The following is a 6,763-nucleotide window of genomic DNA, read 5'->3' on the forward strand; positions in this document are numbered from 1 at the left end:
TTAGGCCATAAAGACCCAGTGGTCAAGGTACAAAAGTGTGATTGCCTTTACAGGTTTCACCACAAACGTGGCTTCTTCTGGAGCTTTCGTAGAACCTTGTTATTTAATATTTGCCACCTTTCAGAATGGTATTGGTTCCAAATGATCCCCTAGACCCATCAAAAGGTTTTATGGGGAACATCTGTGCCAAAAAAAGAGGAAAAAGAGGCATTGCCCTATAGCAGCACCTAGTGTTTCAAGGAATTTTATTGAATCGATCAATCAATATTTCAATTCTTTTCCGTATATAAACCTCTTCTATTGCCAGCAAGTTTATAGGGTGATTATGCCATCTGAGCACTTTCCACTTTTTGTTTATCGCTGTTCCTTGGCTCAGTGTCCGCACAACACCTCTTTAACCAGTGACAATTGAATTTTTTTATTTTTATTTCAATCTATCACAAGGGCTAAACCCTTTTAAGCAGGTTAAGAGCCTCACTAGCAACGGTGTGGATGGCCACCACTGTGGCCATCCACACTGTTGCTAGTGAGGCTCTTAACCTGTTTAAAAAAAAAAAAAATGTCAATTGTCACTGGTTAAAGAGGTGTCGTGCGGACACGGAGCCAAGGAACAGTGATAAACAAAAAGAGGGAAGTGCTCAGATGGCATAATTACCCTATAAACTTGCTGGCAATAGAAGAGGTTTATATAGGTAAATAATTGAAATATTGATCGATCGATTCATTTGTTTGTGGTGAAACATGTAGAGGCAATCACACTTTTGTACCTTGACCACTGGGTCTTTATGGCCTAAAATTTATAAATTGTTTTATAATATCTATTTAATAAAATTTTCAATTTTTTTGTAAATTTTGCTTTTGATTTTTTCTGTACCTCAAAACTCAAAAAATGTTGTGCTCTCTAGGGTATATATTGTTTTGTCATATTTTTCTTCCATTGCTCCATGGTCCAGTTCTGATACTTACGTGCCCATTGTAAGCACTTTTGGCTGTGGACACGGGGTCAGCATGGGCATGCTGGCCAGTTTGTGGCTACACAGGCCCATACACAACAAACTGCAATGCATAGTGTGTTTTGACACCTTTCTATTGGAACCAGCATTCTCTTTTTCAGCAATTTGAGCTACAGTAGCTCTTCTATTGGATTGGTCTACACAGGCCAGTCTCCCCCCCCCCCCCCCCCCCATGTGCATCAATGAACCTTGGCCATGACCCATGCATGACCCGGTCACCGATTCCCCATTTTTCCTTCCTTGGACCACTTTTGGCAGATCCTGACCACTGCAGACCGGGAACATCTCACAAGAACCCCAGTTTTGGAGAAGCTCTAACCCATTTGTCTAGCCATTACAGTTTAGCCCTTGCCAAAGTCACTCAAATCCTTATGCATCAACTGCAGGAACAATATGTTTACTTGCTGCCTAATATATCCCCCCCCCTTTTAGATGCCATGGTAACAAGATAAAAAATGTTATTTACTTTACCTGTCAGTGGTCTTAATGTTGTAGGCAGGTTGCCTATTTCAGCCTAGCTAGGTGATGCCCCAGATGGGAGGGATAGAGTTAATTGTGTTCCCGGTTTTTCTGGGCGGGTTTCTTGGGTCCGACCCACTGATCCTGTGTTGATATAAAAAGGGACAGTGGTCTGGGTCCAAGAGGGGGACTCCTGGCTTTTTGCAGCTGCTGTCGTTGCTGTTCCTATTACTGATACCGTGGCTGGAGTCCATCCAGCCAGTCTGCTGCATCATACCTGTGTACCTTCTAATAAACATGTGGCTTTAGGAACCTTCCTCAGCGTAAGGGGAATGCTGGGACCTGCAGTCCATCCTGGAGACCTGTCAAAGATGAACTCTTTCTTGTACAGGTATGCTGGGGCAGCCACAAGCCTGAGTTATGGATTAGTTTAGGGAAAGACTGTTATCCTTCTACTGTTCTGCCACATTATTTAAGTAAAGCTTTTGAAACTTTGTCCTTGCCTGGTCTGAAGTTACTAAAGCAAGTAACCGGCACACGTAGTCTACAGCTCCGGTCGGTTAAACATATTGCGGTATGAAGACTTTTAGTTACACAAAGCCACAGGTTTTCATTGTACAACCTTCTAGCTGCCAACCTCCTAACGACCAATGACATCAGTTGATGAGGAGGATGTCAGTTGCCTGTATAGCATCCTTGTTTGACCCTCCCCTGCCTCTCTCCATCAGCTTTGAGGTCACAGTAGCTGAGCGATGGAGAAAAACTGAGGAAGAAGAGAAACTTTGGAATGCTAATCAGTAGCGGTTTGCACCTCTAACATTGGGTCTCCTAAGTGTGTGGATGTTGCTGCATTATGTAAAACTATTAGAATTGTTTTTACATTTTAGGATGGGATGCCTCAAGACTGTCCATGATTTTGGAGGGTGCCTCTAGATTGTCGAAAATTTTAAAGGGTGCCTTGACTGAAAAAAGGTTGAGAAACACTGAACTAGAGTGTGAAATGGGAGAAGATATGGAAGGTTTACAGTAGGTATAAAGGAGATTCTTGTGTTATGAACATTAATACATTTTTAATTTGAATTCAAGTTTTGCAACAATATATAGTAAATGTAGATTCAAATTGTAATGGTGAAAAAAAATATTTGTTCAAAAATTCCAGAAGTCTGGCAAGTAAAGTGGGATAGGTTAATGTTCCTGGCTATGCTTTCTCTCGGAAATAAATAAATAAATAAATAAATAAATAGAAAAGGTGGTGCAGTAGCTTTTTATAAAGCCACATACCTGAGACGAGGTTGCCCGCATAAATTTGACAAGGTTTGGGGTAGCTGGACATAAACAGTAGCCACAAATGGATGGTACCTAGTTTACTACTAGCTATTGTTATGATTCCTTGCTCCATTTTAGTGGATCTCTTCACTTTACGATTATGAGGGTAAGGGTCGGCTTGATTGCCTGACTGTGAAGCTAACACCAGCTGAGTGCACTGACTCGGGGCCGAGCTTGTCGGCCATACTGGGTACCCCTTTTTATATATATATATATATATATATATATATATATATATATATATATATATATATATATATATATATATATGTATTCATATATTATGGGTTTCCATTATCCTGCTTATTGGGAATGGGTTGTCCATTGAGAAGTGCGGGGTGGGGGATGGACAAGGGAGAAGGAGGATGGTTAAGTTTAAACTGTGATTGTTTATGGAGGTAGTTTCTGGTAACGGTCCTGCGTGACCACACTTGGCGCCAGGTGGTGGTGTCTGTGTGTGAGAAGTGATCTATAATAGAGCGTAAAAGATGATCTTGTCAATGGAGAGTGTGATGGTACTGAGGAAATATGAGGTCATGATTGGGGTAATACTATTGTACAAAACAGACAAAATAATTGTGCATATAGCACCTGGACCAGATACATTAATCCCAAGCGTCTTCAAAGAGTTGTGTTCAGTTATTTCTAAGGCATCATTCTCTAGGTTTTAGAGACTCTTTAAAGCTCAGCTCCAGTTTAATAAAAAAAAAAAAATTAAACAAATCAGTGCCCAGGCAAAGTTAAATTAAAAAGCAGCTTTTGCTGCCATACTCACCGTCAATTAGTAGATGCCCCCTGCAGTACATCTTGTCTGCCACAAGACGTCACCAGTCTTCAAGGTTAAATGACGAGCACCATCACCAGCATTTTGGTACTTTTATTAAGTGCATTAATTGTATATACTATTTGATGTTTATGTTTTGCATGTAAAGATTTGGATTTCTTTTTCAATATTTGCCTGGTCAAGTTTAATTAGCTTGTTACCTACAGAGCTCATTAGAAGAAGTCATAACAGTGACTCCACCCGTCCGTCAGAAATATTTGAAACTTGTTCTATTTGTAAGGTCCGTCAGATTTTTCAACAGAAAAGCCCACACACAATCGAATTGTCCGACGGATTCGTTCTGTCGGACCTTTGATGCCGAAAAGTCCAGTCGTGTTTACGCGGCATTAGAGGTTCTAAAAGCAAACTGAAAATGAAAGCACCTGATAAGTAGTAAAAAAAAAATTTTGAAAAAAAAAAAAAAAAATCATAAACTCAAAAAGCATGGCCCTTTTCAATAAACAAACTACTAAAAGGTAGCATAGCATACCTGTATTGTAAAAGCCAAATGCAATTGTGTATGCCTAGGCATACCTCTCCCTTTACCTGGCAATAAAAGGGTATCTAGTGACTATTTTTTTTTTTTTTTAATGAGTAAAGTGTACAGGGTACAGTTAACACTGGTTGGATGGATGGATCAAAGTTCGAGCACAGTGTTTTCAGAAAGAAGCTGGCATTGAGGAGGCAGCAGTATCACCTCCTAAATTCCTGCAAGCCACGTCTGAAGGGATGTGTGAAAAAGACCTTAGTTGAACTACCAAAAATGTAGCTGTTGATTTCCCAAGCAAAATGCTATGGAATTCATGATTCAACAAGCTGAAGACAAATGAACATAAAACTGCAATGTCTGGTCACCTTTGACTTGGAGCTGAACACCCATTCCAAGGTGCCCATTTTCCCAATAGGTTCCTGATGTACTACATCTGAGTATATAGCACCCCAGTGCCGAACCTGCAGCCCTTTGTTATACGATGTGCAGCCCTCGGACGTCAGCAGTCTGTAGTGGGAACATTGATATGGGTAATAGTATTGATCTCTACTAGGCTCATGTAACATGTTCCCAGTTTCATATTTTCTTCTGCAGCAGATCTCCAGCCAACAATGTAACATGTCCACACTCACCAACCTTCATTTCCTCCATTAGGTCTGCAGTTTGACAGTCCTCTCAAGCATTACATATATTGAACATCAGTGGCACCCGCTTCATTAGGGGCGCAGGAGCACCACCCCCCTAAACTCCATACGGGGCGCCAGACGCATGGATTTCAATGGGGCTTTTTTTTTTTGTTTTGTTTTTAGAAGCACATGATTAGAGCCGAGGCTCTAATTGGCTTCAAAAAAGGGTGGGCTCTGGGGGCAGAGCAATAGCAAATTTACTTTTGTTAATGTCTTCCTGATTCCCCTCCCGACCAATCAGGAAGCCGGAAGGAGAAGAAACTGTCCGGTCTCCAGAACATCCTCCTCTCCTCTACTCTACTCTACTCTACTCTGCTCCGGTGACTGGTCAGACTCGGTGTTCCCCCATCACCTGGCCCGAGCCGGCTTCTTCTATCTGGGCACTTCCAACAAGTCCATTCCTCTGGGGAACCGAGCCCAGTAACGTCCCCCAGCAACTGGACGGACACCAAGCTGAGACTGCCCGGGGAGCAGGAGAATGACAACCCCGCGCTACTGTATCTTCTATACTGGTATGTACTGGGGCTGGGCACCTCCTCAACGCCTGCTTTAACCCCACTGCCGACAAACGTTCCACAACTGCGTGCATTGAATGCGGTTGCGGCGCTTTCTCATTTGCTTGAGTGTGTAGCTCTCAGCAGGCTTGCCGCCCGCTGATCGCTACAGGTCGGGTAAACTTTGCTGCAGGTGCAAGCAATTGCATGTAAATAACTCTGTCCGCTGCCTATTACAACTTAAAGTGGATGTAAAGGCTCAAGTTTTTTACCTTGAGCATGAAGGTAAAAAAACCTCCTCTGTGCAGCAGCCCCCCTCTCAATAATGCCAATCACAGCCAATGAGGAGAGAGAGGGGATGGCGCCAAGCCGTGGCTGTGTGTGAATGGACACATAGAGCCGTGACTCATGAACGAGCCTGCTTGGGTGCCCCCATTGCAAGCTGCTTGCAGCGGCCAGGAGCGTCAGTGGGGGATCTGAGAAGAGGGGGATTGGGGCTGCTTTGTGCAAAACAAACTGCACAGAGCAGGCCAGTATAAATCATTATCAGGATGATAGCGCTGTCATCCTGATGATATAAACTTGAATTGAGTTCCCTCGATTTCGACAGCAGCAGCGATTACTCATTATTAATCATCCAGGCGCGGTTCACAATTCTCCTAGAGTATAAAACAGGTTTGTATTTTAAAGAAAAAAAAAAGAAAGTCTTTAATACCACTTTAAGGGGGCGGTTGGCAGGCAGCAAAAAAACTCGGCACAAGCCCACATTTTTTGCCACCCCCTCCCAACCACACGTCTAAATGAAGCCTTATGCCGTGTACACACGGGCGGACTTTTCGACCGGACTGGTCCGACGGGACGAATCCGTCAGACAATCCAACTGTGTGTGGGCTTCATCGGACCTGCAGCGGACTTTTTTTGTCGAAAATGAGACGGACTTTAGATTTGAAACATGTTTCAAATCTTTCCGACGGACTCGAGTCCGGTCGAAAAATCCGCTCGTCTGTATGCTAGTCCGACGGACGAAAACGGACGCTAGAGCAGCTATTGGGTACTGGCTATCAACTTCCTTATTTTAGTCCGGTCGTACGTCATCGTGTACAAATCCGTCGGACTTTGGTGTGATCGTGTGTAGGCAAGTCCGTTCATTCGAAAGTCCGTCGGAAGTTCGTCAAAAGTCCGTCGGAAAGACCTTTGATGCCGAAAAGTCCGCCCGTGTGTACACGGCATAAGGCTGCTTGCTTAATCCAAATATTTTTTACCTTACAATAAACTTTGACTCGTCCCTCCACAATAATCCCAGTTTCTCATGTAGCCCCTTGGGAAAATCAACTGCCCACCCCTGCTCTAGAGGAGCCCATGGAACCCAGATTGAGAAAAGCTGGTCTATAGACATATTGTACAATAGTTTCCTGAATCGACCATAACCTGACAGTCGGTCTACAAGGTAATATCTATGGGTACCTACAGAT

Source organism: Aquarana catesbeiana, linkage group LG01 (assembly GCF_042186555.1).
Source record: "Aquarana catesbeiana isolate 2022-GZ linkage group LG01, ASM4218655v1, whole genome shotgun sequence".
Lineage (NCBI taxonomy): Eukaryota > Metazoa > Chordata > Amphibia > Anura > Ranidae > Aquarana > Aquarana catesbeiana.